General features: G+C 48.3%; 1 non-coding gene and 1 pseudogene across 1 annotated transcript; both read right to left on the bottom strand.

Annotated features, from left to right (window-relative positions):
* Nucleotides 1-2,206: 2,206 nt before the first annotated feature.
* On the bottom strand, nt 2,207-15,616 carry LOC129682637 (60S ribosomal protein L12-like; annotated as a pseudogene).
* Nucleotides 5,836-5,942, bottom strand: LOC129682817 (U6 spliceosomal RNA). The gene has a single exon (XR_008721054.1). It is a non-coding gene; the product is annotated as a U6 spliceosomal RNA (small nuclear RNA).
* Nucleotides 15,617-15,943: the final 327 nt, after the last annotated feature.

Genomic DNA, 15,943 nt, shown 5'->3' with positions numbered 1-15,943 from the left:
CTGTGTACCCTCTTCATCACAACAGGAAGTTAGGAGAAAGGAGCCTTTGTGCTTCTTGGGTTTCTGACTGACTGTTTCATGGAAAGGCCTGAATAGGTGAAGAAAAAGAAGAGAGGGAGGCATGCTCACCCCAGGGGAAGGGGAAGGAACACCAGCCCAAGTAAACAGGAGCCACCTCCTGACCCCCCGGGCGGAAGGGAGATGTGCTCAACCCCCATCCGCAGAAAAGAACCATCCATCTGCACAGGACACAAGTCAAGAAAGGTGAGCACAGGTGAGCTGGAAGACAGCCCAGGGAGCCGGAGCTTAAGGTTCAGGGCTGACATGGGCCTCTGCTTGCACAAGAATATGCTGTGCCCACCCAGACAGGCCGGTAGCCATTTCCCCAGGACTGGGCTCCAGGAATCCTGAAGGCTGAGCCGATCTGCACAAATGTTCTGCATCAAGGTGTTTGGTCTATCACAATCGAAGCCCTCTTGCTTGCTTGCTTTTTGCTGTGTTGTGTTTTGTTTGATGCTATCCTGGAACTTGCTATGGTAGACCAGGCTGGCCTCCAGCTAAGAGGTCTGCCTTCCTCTGGCTGAAGCCTGCTTCCCTAACCATATTGATAGGAATGTGTCTAAGCTTTTCCTGGACTGGAGGTGTAACACATTTGCAGTAAATTTTTCCTAGAGCACAAAGTTGGATACCTAGCTCCCAGGAGAAAAATTAACAGTTCTCTGTCTTCTTTTTTAAGATTGGGTCTCATGTACCCAAGGCCAGCCTCAAACTCAGTATGTAGCCAAGGATGACCTTGAACTTCTGATTTTCTTGTCTCTACTCAGAAGTGCTAATTTCTAAGCTTGTGTGTGCCTCCATGCTAATTTACATAAAGCTGGGGATAAGAGCACTTACTGAACAAACCTAGGAACGTAAGTTTGAATCCCCATCAGCCACAAAATAATAATAATAATAATAGTAATAATAAAGGCTGGGCAGGGCCGTATGCATGTCCAGAACAGGGGGCAGAGACAGAAGGAGGGGGTTGCTGGCTTTCAGCCCAGCTCTAAGTTCAGTGAAGGCCCCTGTTTTGAAGGAATAAGGCAGAGATGATGGGGCAGAACACAGGCCGTCGACCTCTGGCTTCCAAATGTGGCATGAGGATATGCCACAGGCAGACGTCCACGAGCACCACCCTCACATATCTGTGTGCGCATTAATCCACAGTTCTTCCTGGTGGGTATCAGTATCCCCCAGAAAACAGATCTCTCGTCCACTTTCTTCTCTACTGTTAATTTAGGTCCCAAACACCTAAAGTAGCTTTGCCAGACCCTCACCAGGCTCAGTACAAACCCAGCACAGTTCTAGTCACTGGGACTGGCTGTTCCCTGGCCCAGCTGCTTGTTGATGGAGCCTGGAGCCTGCTGTATCTGTTTAGTATGTCTCCAGCTCAGTTTACTTCCACATGATAAGTCTGTGTCTCCCTGCCCAACCCTTAGCTGATTAAACGGTCCATTTCAAACCTATGACGAGTGTTAACCTGCCAAGAAAGAAACTTCTGTTGGTCTATTAATGTCACTGAAACAGATGTCCACAAACTTGGTGCTTAAACAGAGGCACACTCTGAGGACCTGAGTTCAGGCTCCCGGAACCCATATATAGGTTGAGCTTGGTGATGGCGCTCAGTTCTGGCAACAGCGACATGGAACGCAGGGATGGGTGGATCCCTGGAAGCTTACTGGCCACGGTCAGGCTTGCTTGGTGATGTTCTAGACTAGTGACCCACTCTCAGATGAAAGGTGGAAGGCTCCTGGGGAACAATATGGGAGGTGGACCTCTGTCCTATACACGCACATGTGTGAGCACACACACACACTCACACACATGTGCAGCCAGACACACATGAGTACCTACACATGTGAGAAATAGGGAAACAGATTCATTCTCCAAAAGATCCGGAGGTCTGTCAGGTGTTAGCTGCACCAGTTCCTCAGAGGCGTCAAGTAGACAAAATGTTCTTTAGTGTCTGGTGGTCACTTGCATACCCAGGCCTGTGCCCTCACCCTCCAGTCACTCAGATCTCCAACCTCTGTCACCCCTACCCCTGCTCCTTCCTTGATCCTGTCTCTATTTGATAAAGGTTGCTAAGGTTACAATCCTGACCCTCCTGAGAACCCAGTAATCTCACCCCAGACCCCAACTCATTTGTAACTTCAAGTCTGTTGCCTTAATCGATGATGTACAGTGTTTTCCCATCTGGGCTTACCACAATGCCATCCTGAAGTAGAAAATGCTGTAGTTTAGTAGCCATGGCAACTAGAACAGAAAAACATCGTGATACCCAGGCTTATGGTAATGATGATGGAGTTACTGCACTAATTAATAGATGAAGGGAAGGTGGAAAGACCCTAAGGTGGGGTTTCAGCTATTGCTTCTACTCCCTTCCCCCTCCCTCACCGAAAGGGATCTTGGGAGAGTCTAGGCTATACAGAAAGTGGAAGGTTAGGTGAACAGATGATTGCATAATGTGGCTTCCATGGTGTGGGACTTTGCAACAATATAGCTGTTTGGGGGTTCGCCTTTACGCCTGTGAGTAAACACAATAAACTCATTGGTTTCACCAAGTTGAACTCAGGTGAAATTGTACTTTGGTCTGTCATGGATGTCCGTCTGGGTGAACAGGTGTTTGTTTAAAGTTTCGTGGGAAAGTTAACAGCAGAAAACAACCACAGATTCTAGGGGACTCAGATAAATATTTAACCTGCCGCGGTGAGGGGAGGAACCACCATTACATTAAATTATGGGGTCGAGGGAGGGGTGGCTCATTCGGTGAAGTACTTGCTGTGCAAGCCTAAAAGCCAGCGCCTGTGCAAAAGCATAGGGCAGAGGCGAACAGATCCTGACGCTCCCTGCTCAAGCAGCCGAACCTAACTGCAGAGCCTCAGATGCCTTTAGGGACCTTGCTTCAAGATACGATGGACAGCTCCTGAGAAAAGCCACCCAAGGTTGACCTCTGGCCGCTGCGTGTGTCTACACACACACACACATATGTGCAGCTACACACAAATAAAAGTTAAACTAAACCAGGGCTTCCTGGAAACTGGATTCAGACTTCAGAGGACAAAATGACAGCTCTTCCAGGTCTTGAGGCCCGCAGGCGTGGAAACGAACCACAGAACACACCGTTGCTGGGACCTTTCTTAGAACTATGCTATGGCAGTCAGCTGACCGGACTAGACCAACCTTGGGGACCTAAAAAATGGAGAGGCACCAAAAGGGGGCTCCAGGGTCCAACGGGTCAATATCCCAGGAGGTGGCTGTTCTAGTTGGCTTTTCTGTGGCTGTGACAAATGCCACGATCAAAAGAAAGTTGGAGAGAAAAGAGTTAATTTGGCTTAAAGAAATCCACCTCGAAGGAAAACCAGGGTGGGCGCTCAGGGCAGGAAGCTGGAGGCAAGAACTGAGCAGAGGAGCAAGGCTCACTGGTGCCTCCTCAGACAAGCTGGATCAGATCCAGGGTGGATCAGGACGCTCGTTCCGAGCTTAATCCCCTCCACGTGCCCTGTGACACATGCTCACCCACACCCACTCACATCACACACACTCACAGATAAGACCCAAACCATTTAATGTTAAAAATAAATAAATCACAAAAACCCATAGGCTAGACAGGGCAGGGTAAACCACAGCCGCGCGGCACACTTGGGCAGCCCGTTCTTTACGTACTGTCTGCGGCTGCGCGCCTTGGGGGCTGCGCTCGCTCTGCAGCGCTGAGAGCCAGCCTCGGAACCCACAAGTTTACCAACTTGGCCTCGTCTAGAGAGGCTCGCTCAGCTGTTTTACGACGCCAATGTATCTTTGATGTCCAAACCTAACAAAGGACAAAAAACAAAACCTGTAAGCTAATGCTGTTTTTATTTTTGTTTTTTTAATGTGCATTTAGGTGTTTGGCCTACACACATCTGTGTTGGGGTGTGGGGACCTCTGGAACTGATTACAGACCGTTGTGAGCTGCCATGTGGGTGCTGGGATTTGAACATGGGTCCTCTGGAAGAGCAGCCAGTGCTCTTAACGCCTGAGCCATCACTCCAGCCCTGTAAGTAGGCAAGTACTTACACTTTAAAGATTCAAAACAAGTCGAATGAATGAATGATGATCCTCCTAGCACTTTCCCAATTTTCAGCCTCTACTTGTTAGGAAGTTTTGGTCCTTTTATGTGAATGTAATGTCTTTATTACTCCGCTCAGGTGCTCAGGGGAGACAGAGCTGATCTGGCGGCCTGGTTCCCAGGCACCTCCCAGGGCCTCCTGGAGCTGAGCTTAGCCCCATAACTCATTTTCAGACAACCAGACCTGTGGAAAATCTGCTGGAGACTTCTGGGAGTTTTGTTTTCTTTTTTTCTTTTGTTATTTTCAGTCTATCACTTTTGCCTGCACATTTCTGTGCAGTACCCTCATAGGCCAGAAAGGGGCACTGACCTGGATCCTCTGGGACAGGAGTTACAAACAGCTGTGGGCGCCCCTGTGGGTGTTAGGAACCAAGCCCCAGTCCTCTGGAAGAGCAGCCAGAGCCCTTAACCACCAAGCCAACTCTCCAGCCCCCACGCAGCAACCCCTGCCACTGTTAACAAAACCCGGTTTCCCTGTAGTCCTAGATGGCCTGGAACTTGCTATATAGACCAAGCTGGCCTGGAACTCACAGAGGTCCTCCTGCCTCTACCTCTACACTAGTTTTGCATTCTTATAAAAACAGAGGAGGCTGGAAATGTAGTTCAGCTGGCAGAGTGAGCACCTAGCCTGTTTGGAGCCATGGGCTCAGTTTCCAACCAGTGCAGGCATGGTGGACCTGCCTGTAACCATAGCGTTTAGGTGCTGAAGGCAAGAGGTTCAGAAGCTCAAGGTCATCCTCTACTGCACAGTAAATTCAAGGCCAATGACAGCCTGAAGAATCATGAAACCATAGCTCAATAATAATATTAACAGTGAGGTGTGATTGCACCCATCTTTAATCTCCGAATTCAGGATGTAGAGGGCGGGAGTCCTCTGCTGTGAGTTCCAGGCCATCGGGGCTATATAATGACATCCTGTTTAAAAAATAAAAAGCCAGGTAGTGGTGCACACACGCCTTTAAGCTCAGCACTCAGAAGGCAGAGGCAGGTGGATCTCTGAGTTCGGGGCCAACTTGGTCAACAGAGCAAGTTCTAGGACAGCCAAGGTTACACAGAGAAACCCTGTCTCAACAAAACAAAACAAAAATTGAGAGCTGGCTTTGCTATGTAGCCTAAACTGGCTTTGAATTTGAGATCCTTCTGCCTCAGCTTCCCAAGTGCTAAGATTACAGGTCCATTCCACCAGACCTGAACTAAAAAAAAAAAAAAATTTTTAAGGCCTTAGGAGCCAGGTGTTGTTACTGTTATTTTTACAAAACTATTTCTCAGTTTCTCTCCTAACCCAGCTATCACACACATAATTGAGACTCTGCTACATTTGTTTAATAATAAGCTTCACAACACCATAACTGAGCAGTTAGTATTCTATTCTTAGCCCTCTAAACTAATCTGGCTTCTTCTGAGCCTACATCCCAGAGATACTTGTACGTTGTAGCTTGCATGATTCAGCTCCTTCTCCTGATGTCTCTCCTGGACTTCTGCCTGTGGCTGAATCCCCTACTTCCTCTTGTAACTCCTCTTCCCCAGGCTGGCAGGAAATCCAGCCTCATTCTCTCCCCTGTTCAGTGATTGGCTGTAAGCTGCTTTATTGGCATCTCAAAAGACAGTTGGGGAGCAGAATTGATATAACATTGAGACAGGAGAGTCTCAGAACAAGGATTGCAACCTGATATGGTGGGGTACAGAAATCAGCATTTGAACGCTTCACAGGTTTGTGTGTCATCTTTGCACAGGGGCCACGCTAATCTTCTCTGTATTGTTCCAATTTTAGTATATGTGCTGCCTAAGCAAGCACCAGAAATCAGAATTTGAATTGCACAATAACCTTATGCCTACAAAGTGTGTTGGCACATGACTTTACTCCCAGCACCTGGAAAGCAGAGGCAGGTAGATCTCTGTGAGTTCAAGGCTGGCCTGGTCTACACAGTAAGTTCCCGGGCTACAAAAAAAAAAAAAAAAAAAGGTCTTGGCCATGGAGCTAGACCTCAGCAGTTCAAGCACTTGCGCTCTTCCAAAGGACCTGAGTTTGGTTTCTAGCGACCACATGGTGGCTCACAGACATCTGCAACTCAGGTTCAAGGGGCTCCCACACCCTCGAGTGACCTCCGCACACTATATGCATGAGGTTCACATACCGGCGTGCAGACAACCACAAACACACAAATTCTTTTTAAAACTTGAAGTAAAACGTCTTATCCAAATGTGCGGGTATTCTTTTTCCAACCTCCTGACTCCCATCTCTCCATGCTCAGATTCCAGCCCTTCCACCTTCGTGAAGGCTTCGCCCCTAAGCCGAGAGCTGAAGGCGACGGTGGAGAGCTGGGAACGGGAGAGGTGGGCTCTCCGAGGGAAGAGCACACCAGCTGGTTCCATTTCCAAACAGTCATCCCTGAAAGCACACACACAAGTCACACTGTGTGGGCTGAGCGGGTTCTGTTCAGGAATGTGTGTGTGTACATACACGAACACGCAATAACAACCAGTGAGGGACGAGACCATGAAGTGGAGCGCAGAGGACGCCAGGGCGTTGTCGTTATTTCAACCTCAAAAATAAACAACAAAACAAAAACCAGTAGAGCCTGGCGTGGTGGCACGTCCAGATCCATCGCCACACCCACACACCCACCACACAGACAAACATACACATGAGATTTTTAAAAAGTTTTCTTTCCTTATGTGTCTGTGCGAATGTGTGCAGTCTGGGGGCCTGTGTGTCTGTGGAGCCCAGATCTGCTGAAGCTCCCGGTGGTTATGAGCTGCCTGCCATGGAGGGGCCAAGCTCAGGTCCTCGACAAGAGGCACAATCACTTTAAACACTAGGCCATCTCCCCAGCCCCAATCAAAGAAAATAAAAACGTTAAAAGAAGTTACCAAGGCTGTATGACTGTGTTGGTATGCAGGCCTGTCTTCTGAGCTACTAGACAGCTGAGCCAGAGGGACCGCTGGGGAGCAGGAGTTTGCTACCAGCAGAATAACGCGGTGAGACACCGTCTCAAAATAAAGTTAAAAAAAAAATACAATAATGGCTAATGACGACATTGTCTCACAAGCCCCAGCTTTCAGTCAGCCCTCCCTGAACTGTCCCTGGCAAGGATGGAGCCAGGAGCACTTTCATCCAGCAGAATCCAGCTGAGCCCTGTCATCACTGTCTCCTGTAAAGTGGGACAGGACCTTATTCAGGACGACATCAAGGACATGATCTCCTGCCCAATTAAGGACCAGATGGGAAATAAGACAATGATAATGAGTATTTAAAAGTGTTTTGAGAGACAAGTTTTTGTGTATCCCAGCCTGACCTTGAACTCCTGACTTTCAGGCTTCTAGTTCTAAGTACTGGGATTCCAGGAGTGTTCTCCATGCCTGAATTCTGTGATGCTGGCGTGAACTCCAGGCTTCCTTGATACTGGACGAGCACCTTACCGAGTGTCTGCTTTAATTCTCCAGGTGACTGAAGCTGTGAGCGGCCTCAGACCAAAGGGTCCTAGGCGTCTGTCTCCCTTTCTTGTCAGCTCCTTCACAAGGAGCTGACAAAAACTTTACTTGGATTTTTGTCTTCCCCGCATAGCTACCCTCTCCTGAACTATCCAGGAAAGTGTAAGGAGGGCTACTGCCTACCGGCATGCTTCCAGAAAGCTTCCAATGGGTCCATCGCCCCTCAGTGCCCTCTGCAAAGCCAAGGAGAGCCACCGCCAGATGGCGCAAAGCTGCTTCCCCTTGCGCAGTGGCTCTGTCCCAGGGACAGACTCTGCACTCCTGACACCCAGTGGTCAGAAGGCACATGTGCAGAAACGGTTTGTGGTTTCGTGCAAGACCCAGGGTGTGGCAGCGGATCTCTAGAGATCTAAAGGAAAGACGAATGGAGTGCCTCAGGAGAGAGGCCTGACCTTGGTAGCTCTTAGGAGCCCGAGGTGACCCGAGGCTGGCTGTCTGATGAGTGGGGAGATGTCTAGAAAGAGGTGCTTGGAAATGGAAGAAATTTGCATTGCAGGACAACTGGGTACGTGTTTATAGGGAAAGCAATTAGAAAATTGTTCGATGGGGGCTGGGGCTGGGGTTCAGCGGTAGATAGAGTGCTTAGCATGATGGAGGCCCTGGCTTCTGTTCCTCTAGCACATGCCTCAATTTGTTTAATTGAGGTGAAACTAGGATTGTGTAACATAACACTAACCTTTTGTATGCATGGTTTTATTTGTTTGTTTTGATGGTACAGAAGACAGATACGGGCGTGGGGATTCTGCCCCTACCTTGCACGTGTGTGAAGGTCAGAGGACAATTTTGTGGACTCTCCTTTCCCCTTTATGGGGCTAGAATTCAGGTTGCCATGCTTGTGTGACAAGGACCTTTACCTGGTGAGGCCTCCTGTTTGTTTGTGAGACAGGATCTTGCAGTATAACCCAAACTGGCTTTGAACTGACTGTGTATCACAGACTAGGCTCAGACCCATCATCCTCCTGCTGCAAGCTCCAGAGAGCAGAGATCAGGGCTTGCGCCTCCACACTAGGCTGGCATCACCTTCTCGGCACGCAGCTCAGAGGCTGAGGCTGTACCTCAGCTGGTAGAGTTCTTGCCTGGCATGAAAGAACCCTGGGTCATATCCGTGACACTTCGTAAACTGTGCGTGCCGGTGAATATCCCAGCATGAAGAGAGGGACAAGGGGATCAGAAGTTCAAAGTCATCCTCAGAAGCATGGCACGTTTGGGGCCAGCCTGGGATATAAGTGATCTGGTCTCAAACCGAGAGTCGAGTTCAGAGGGGATTGTAGGTGGCATGGGACACTCCCATCTCTGCTGAAGACAGAGAAGACAGCTTCCCTTCCTCTCTGACTTATCCTCCACCTGACACTTGACTTAGGAATCACTAACAACTTGGCACCTGCCCCACTTTGAGGAACGCACATTAAGAAAATGACATCGGGTGTTTCGATGGTTTAGATGTTAAGAGAACTCTGAACTTTTGCAGAGGGCCCAGGTTTGGTTCCCAGCACCCACATGATGGCTTACAACTCTCTCTAACTCCAGTTCCAGGGGATCTAATGCCTCTTCTGACCTCTGTGGGCACTGAATACATACAGTGCCCATACATTCATGTAGGTAGTCACACATATACATAAAATAAAAAATGGATATTTCTTTTTAAAACATAATCATTGGTTGGGCATGGTGGTGCACACTTTTAATCCCGGCCCTCAGCAAAGACAGGTGGACCTCTGTGAGCTCCAGGCCAGCCCAGGCTACGTAAGAGACCTTATTTTGTACAAGGAGGAAAAGAGTAAGAGCTGGTGTTTATGCAGCAGGGTAATCTGGAACAGGGCCCAGCTTACTCACTCCGTGAGTTTTGCATGCATGGAATCACACACCGACAGCCTCCCACCTGGCTTCTTTTGCTCAGTGTGTCTTTGAGGCCCAGCTGCACTCTATCATGTGTCCATACTTCATTGTTTTGTGACAGGGTAATGTAGTGTGGTTTTCGTCAAAAGATCTTAATTGGCTTTCATGTCTAGAATTAGGGGAAACTTCATTCCATACTATAGAATTAAGTGTTCTGATGAGCTGAGCAGAGAGGGCTGTCTTCATAGACTGACCAGGGCTAAAGAAAGAAGCAGCAGGGGCCAGTGAGATAGATAGCTCAGTGGGTAAAAGCTCCTGCTGGCAAGGCTAAGGATTTTAGTTCAATCCCCAGGACCCATGTGGTGGCAGGAAAGACACAACTCTCTAAACGTGTCCTCTGACCCCAGCTTGAGCCCCACATGGAAACCACACGGGTGCACAAAGTAAATGAAATAACAAAGAGTAGCTCTGTGAGTTCAAGGCCAGCCTGGTCTACAGAGAGAGAGTTCCAGGACAGCCAGGGCTATACAGAGAAACCTGTCTCAAGAGGAGAAAGGAAAAGGGGGGGTGCAGGAAGTGGGCTGGTGACTCCAAAATGCTTCCCTTGTCAGGCAGGGCCAGGGAGCGACATGGGAGATGAGGGGATGGAATAACAGCCATTGTTTCAGGTCATTTCTGTGGAAGGACTGAGGCATTGTCATGCCCAACTGAAGCTGTCCTGTTTGGGAAATTGTAATCTCTCTTTAATCTTGATTTATTTGCGGAAACAAAGTTTCTTCTGTCTAGTACTATAGTGTGACTCCCTTTTTATGATTTCTTTAAGATTTAAAAAAACAATTTTATGTCCTTGGTGTTTCGCCTGCATGTGTGCCTATGTGAGGGTGTCAGAAGTTCTGGAACTGGAGCTACAGACAGGTGTGAGGGGCCCTGTGGCTGCTGGGGATTGAACCTGGGATCTCTGGGAGAGCAGTCAATGCTCTTAACTGCTGAGCCATCTCTCCAGCAACCCATGTTAATTTTTCAGCCTGGTTTGTGGGAACCTAGTGCAAGAGTTTAGTCAAAAACAGTGTCATCTTACAATTTTAGTTAACAGTGTAAAGTAACTCTGGTTCCAAGGGAGGCGAGGCAGGAGAACCACCTGAAGCCAAAAGCTAGAGCCAACCCGAGCAACAGCAAGACTCCATCTGCCCGGTGGGGGGAGGGGCAGTACAGAGCGTATTTGCCTGGCCTCACTCGTCTGCTGTTGAGGAGTCTACCTCTTCTGTGGTTTTGTTTTTTTTTTAGATTTATTTATTTATCATTTATACAGTGTTCTGCCTGCATGTGGGCCTGCAGGGCAGAAGAGGGCGCCAGATCTCACTATAGATGGTTGTGAGCCACCATGTGGTTGCTGGGAATTGAACTCAGGGCCTTTGGTAGAACAGCCAGTGCTCTTAACCTCTGAGTCATCTCTCCAGCCCCTCTTCTGTTATTAAGAGCATGCTGTTATAAAACTTTGTGTAATCATTTCTTTATATTGTTTTTCTTTTTTCTTTTTCTTTCTTTCTTTCTTTCTTTTTTTTTTTTTTTTTTTTTGGTTTTTTGAGACAGGGTTTCTCTGTGTAGCTTTGGACTCACTTCATAGGCTGGCCTCCTACTCACAGAGATCTGTCTACGTCTGCTTCCCAGAGGATTATAGGCGCCCGCCACCACGCCTGGCCATTTATTTATGTCTTTAAAACTTTTTTCTATTACATTTTACTTGCACGTGCGTCACATGTATGCATGCACGTATGCATGTCACATGTATGCATGCATGTATGCATGTCACATGTATGCATGCACGTATGCATGTCACATGTATGCATGCATGCAAGGAGAAGACATCCTGAAGAAGCTGGTTCTCTCCTTCCGTTATATAAGTACTAGGATTGACAGCAGGTGCCGTTACCCACGGAGCCACCCCGTCAGCCTGTTTGTACCTGTTGTGAGGTCTGTTTTCTCTTCTTTGGGGAATCACTTTGGAATCACTGGGTCACATAATTGTGTGTTTAACTTTTTCCCATAAACTGTTGGTAGATATTCTTTCTTAGGAGGCCTTTCTATGTAGATCAGGCTGGCCTCAAACTCATAGAAATCCATGTACTTCTGTGTCCCCTGCCTGTATCACCACAAATGGCCTATTTATAAATTTTTGATCTTAACTTTAATTGATTTTAACTTTAATCTCCCCCTTTTTTGGTCTTTTCCCCACCTTGATAATCTTTTAAAGACTTTAATGTTGATAGGGTTTCTCTGTGTAGCCCTGGCTGTCCTGGACTTACTTTGAGGCTGGCCTCAAACTCACAGAGGTCCAGCTGCCTCTGCCTCCAGAGCGCTGGGATTAAAGGGGTGCACCACCACCACCCAGCTTTTTTTTTCTTTTTTTAAACTGTATTTTTTATTATTTTATTTGTATATTCTGTGTGAATGTCTGCCAAACTGTGCAGATGCCCCGGGAGGCCAGAAAAGTGTGTTAGCTCCTTGGAGCTGGAGCCACAGTCTGCTACAGAGCCTCCCAACATGGATGCTGGAAAGCGACCTATATTCTCCTGCAAGAGCAGTAGGCGACACTAACCATGCGCCATCTCACAACTCTTGTTTCATGTGCTTTCTTTCCTTCTTTCTTCTTTCTTTTTTCTTCCTCTCTTTCTTTTAATGATGTATTTATTTTTATTTTATGTTCATATATGCCTGCATGTATATCTGATTTAGGGTGTCAGATCCCCTGGAACAGGAGTTATAGAAAGTTGTGAGCTGCCATGTGGGTGCTGGGAATTGAACCTAGGTCCTCAGGAAGAGTATCCAGTGCCCTTAACCACTGAGTCATTTCTCCAACCCCACCCCCTTTTTTTGTTTTGTTTTGTTTTAAGGCCCAGGCTGGCCTCAAGCTCACTGCTGTACAATGCCGTCTGAGCATAAATAACAGACAGTAACATCATCTGGGACTACAAGTCAAGAGTGGGCCTGTTGGGCACCAGACAGCTGACTCAGAGGTTCAGACCATCAATCGCTCTTGCAGAGGACCCAGGTTTGGTTCCGCATGGCGGCTCACAGCCACCTGCAACTCCAGTCCCTGCTTCCGGCCTCCACAGGCATTAGACACTCACATGTTACAACACATACATGCAGGCAAAGTGCTCATACACATAAGTCTTTAAAAAAAAGATTGGACCTGTTGACATTCCTTCATGGAAGAAGAGGTGAGTCTTGGAGCCTCACCTGCGAGTCCAACCACTCTATCTTATAAACACACACACACACACACACACACACACACACACACACGAACATACATACACATGCATGCACACATGCAGCGGTGTGCAATTCTGTCCACTTGCATATGTTCTCATAATCCCAGGAGGTGGCGGAAGGCTACCTGAAGGAAGAATCCACCTCATAGCTCTGGGGACATTCCCCCCGCGCTGGAGTGAGCCTGTCCAGGGGTGAGGCTGTTTCGGGGGTAACCCTCGCTCCTGTAGGCAACAGATCACCCACGCTCTGTAGGTAGGTCCAGTACTCACTGGTTCTCAGAACTGGACATCTGGGAATGCTTTGGTTTTCAGTGCCCTATCTGGGCAGAGTAGACATTTGTTTGGCTCTCCCAGGAAACGTTCCCTTTGCATGTGGCCAGGGATGCCCCTGAAATTCTCACCTTTCTGCTTCTGTCTCCCAAAGCCGGAATCACAGGCATGTGCCACTATCTGTGTTTTATGTGGTGCTGGAGACCAAGTGCCTGGCCTCACTGCCTGGTCAGCGAACATTCTATCAACTCAAGTATGCCCGATTCTTGCTTTATTTTGGGGTTTTGATACAGGCTCTCGCTTCATAGCCCCGGCCGACCTGATTTGAGCAGTGCCTTTCATGTGCGTTCGTCAGCTTATGGGCATGAATGCAATGGCAGAGAGGATAAAAGAGCCCATTGAGAGGAAATTAATTCGCCTGAAGATTCCCGTTGACATTTGCTTAGCCTGAATGGCAGCTCGGCAAACAGAACAGCTTGTCCCAAATTTCTGGAATGGCCTCTGTCATAACATTATGCTTGAAAACCACCTCTAGCCGAAAATGAGACTGGACGGCGCGAATGTGAATTAATTAAGCTGAAAGAGACCTCCGAACAAGCATTTCTCTACTGTGTCTCTGTTCAGACCTTCCAGGTCACTAATTGGTCATGTTTTCTTTAAAAGGAAAATGTAATGAGGGGAAACACTGGGTCAGTGTACAGTAAATATCCCCGATTTGACATCCACAGGGAAGGGGCCACTCGGCACAAATGAATGTTCTAGAAAACTTGCGCTGACCCTCGAAAGCTCCCATTATTAATTCATTAAAAGTTTCAGACAAAGCACCCCACTACACACACACACACACACACACACACACACACACACACACACACGACAGGGTTTTACTTTAGCGCTCTGTTCTGGAACCCACTCTGTAGACCAGGCTGGCCTTGAACCCACAGTGATTCCCCCTGCCTCTGACTCCAGAGTGTTAGCGCTGAGTGCTTAAACCACCATGCCTGGTTTCAGAAAAAAAGCTGTCTGAAACAGTGTGTATGTTTGTCTCCCTTCCTCTGTGTGGACACCCACATTTGTAGGCCAGAGGTCAGTGTGAGGCGTCTTCCTCCATCCCTCTCCACCTTAGTTTTTGAACCTAGAGAGCTGATTTGACTAGACTGGCTGGTCAGAAAGCCCCAGGATCTTCACGTCTCCACACCCATCGGCCCTAGTGTTACAGGTGCGTGCAATCACACTCAGCTTTTTCAATCCAGGTGCTGGGGCTCTAGTCCTCACGCTGCATGGTGAGAACTTTACCAGCGAAGCCATCCCCAGCCCTCCAGCCTTCTAAAAAGAGAAAGACAGGCTATCTGCCCGACAGCCTGTGAGATTGTGAGACTGAGAGTTTGAGGGCAGAGCCCCTGCCTGCAACACCTCCAAACATTGCCAGGGAGGCTTCCAGTCAGGCCTCTTCCCAGAGGCAGTCAGCTGCCCCAAATTGAAGATGCAAAAGCCTGGGGTGATTACAGCCCACATTTGAATGATGAAAGCCTACTCTCACTCTCTTCCTGTCGAGAGCAGGTGGCTTTTTAATGAGCATCCTGGGGGCTGAGAATAGTTTTCCTATGATGAAACAAGTGTGTTCAAGACCAGCAGGCCAGCCCAGAGCAAGGTCTAGGAGCTCCTGCTTTTGTGTGATCGGGAATGAAAACCCAGGAAGATCTCGTGTAATTAAATTTTATCTTTTATTTGTTTGTTTGTTTGAGTCAGGGTTTCTCTGGGTAGCCCAGGCTGGCCTCAAACTCAGAGATTCACCTGCCTCTACCTCCTGAGAGCTAAGATTAAAGACATACACCACCAGGTATGGCTTTTCAAAACAGGGTTTCTCTGTGTAGCCTTGGCTGTCCTATAACTCACTTGTGGACCAGGCTGGCCTAGAACTCACAGAGTTCCCCCTGCCACTGCCCCCTGAGTACTGGGATCAAAGGGGTGCATGACCATGGCTGGCTAATTTTTCTTTCCAGTTTGTCAGATGGTTCTTTATTTAAATGCTCTTGTTGCTTCTTAACCAGTGGGCACTCCACTGTACCACTGTTGATGTCGCCTGTGACGTCATGAGGGTGGCGGCCATCCACACGGCAGCCCACAGACTGCGCAGTACCAGGATCTCCTTAATAGTTCCAGAAAGCTCTCTGGCTAAAGAACGGTGTCTCATTTGTCTGGCAATGTTGACAATCTCATCAAAGGTAATATTTCCACTGTGTTTGATGTTCTTCTGCTTCTTTCTGTCTCTTGGTGGCTCCTTGAGTACTTTGATGATCAGGGCAGAGGCAGAAGGCACCACCTCAGTCTGGGCCTGTCTGTTCTGGATGGTCAGTTTCACTGTAATCCTCAGGCCTTCCCAGTCATCGGTAGCCTTGGCAATGTCATCACCAACTTTTTTTGGAGACAGACCCAGAGGACCGATCTTGGGGGCCAACGCGGATGTGGCACTGACCTCCCCTCCGGTGCACCTCAAGTACACGACTTTGATCTCGTTGGGGTCGAACTTGGGCGGCATGGTGGAGGCGGCTGGTGTCAGATGAACCCCGATTTAGGACGACCGAAGAAAGTTGCACCGTTGTCTCCTCCGAGCTGCAAGTGGAAAAGCTAATTTTTGTTTTTTTAAAGGCATGGTCTCGCCATGTATCCCTGGCTGGCCTTGAACTCATAGAGCTCCACTCGCCTGTTTTCCCAAAGCCAACTGGGTAGCTGTGTGGTGGTGTACACCTATAGTCCAGCTACTAAGGAAGATAAGAGCAAAGGACCGATAGAGACCAGGAGCTCAGGGCCAGCCTGGGTAATGCAGGGAAATTCTCTTCTCAATTAAAAAGCAAGTCAGATATGCTGGTGAACACCTGAGGCCAAGCACAGAGGCCCTTGAGTTCACGGCCAGACTGGGTTA

Source organism: Psammomys obesus, unplaced genomic scaffold, assembly GCF_907164565.1.
Source record: "Psammomys obesus unplaced genomic scaffold, mPsaObe1.curated_primary_1811, whole genome shotgun sequence".
NCBI classification, from domain to species: domain Eukaryota; kingdom Metazoa; phylum Chordata; class Mammalia; order Rodentia; family Muridae; genus Psammomys; species Psammomys obesus.
The sequence above is the reverse complement of the archived record's forward strand: the minus strand, read 5'-3'. Positions and strand labels throughout refer to the sequence as shown.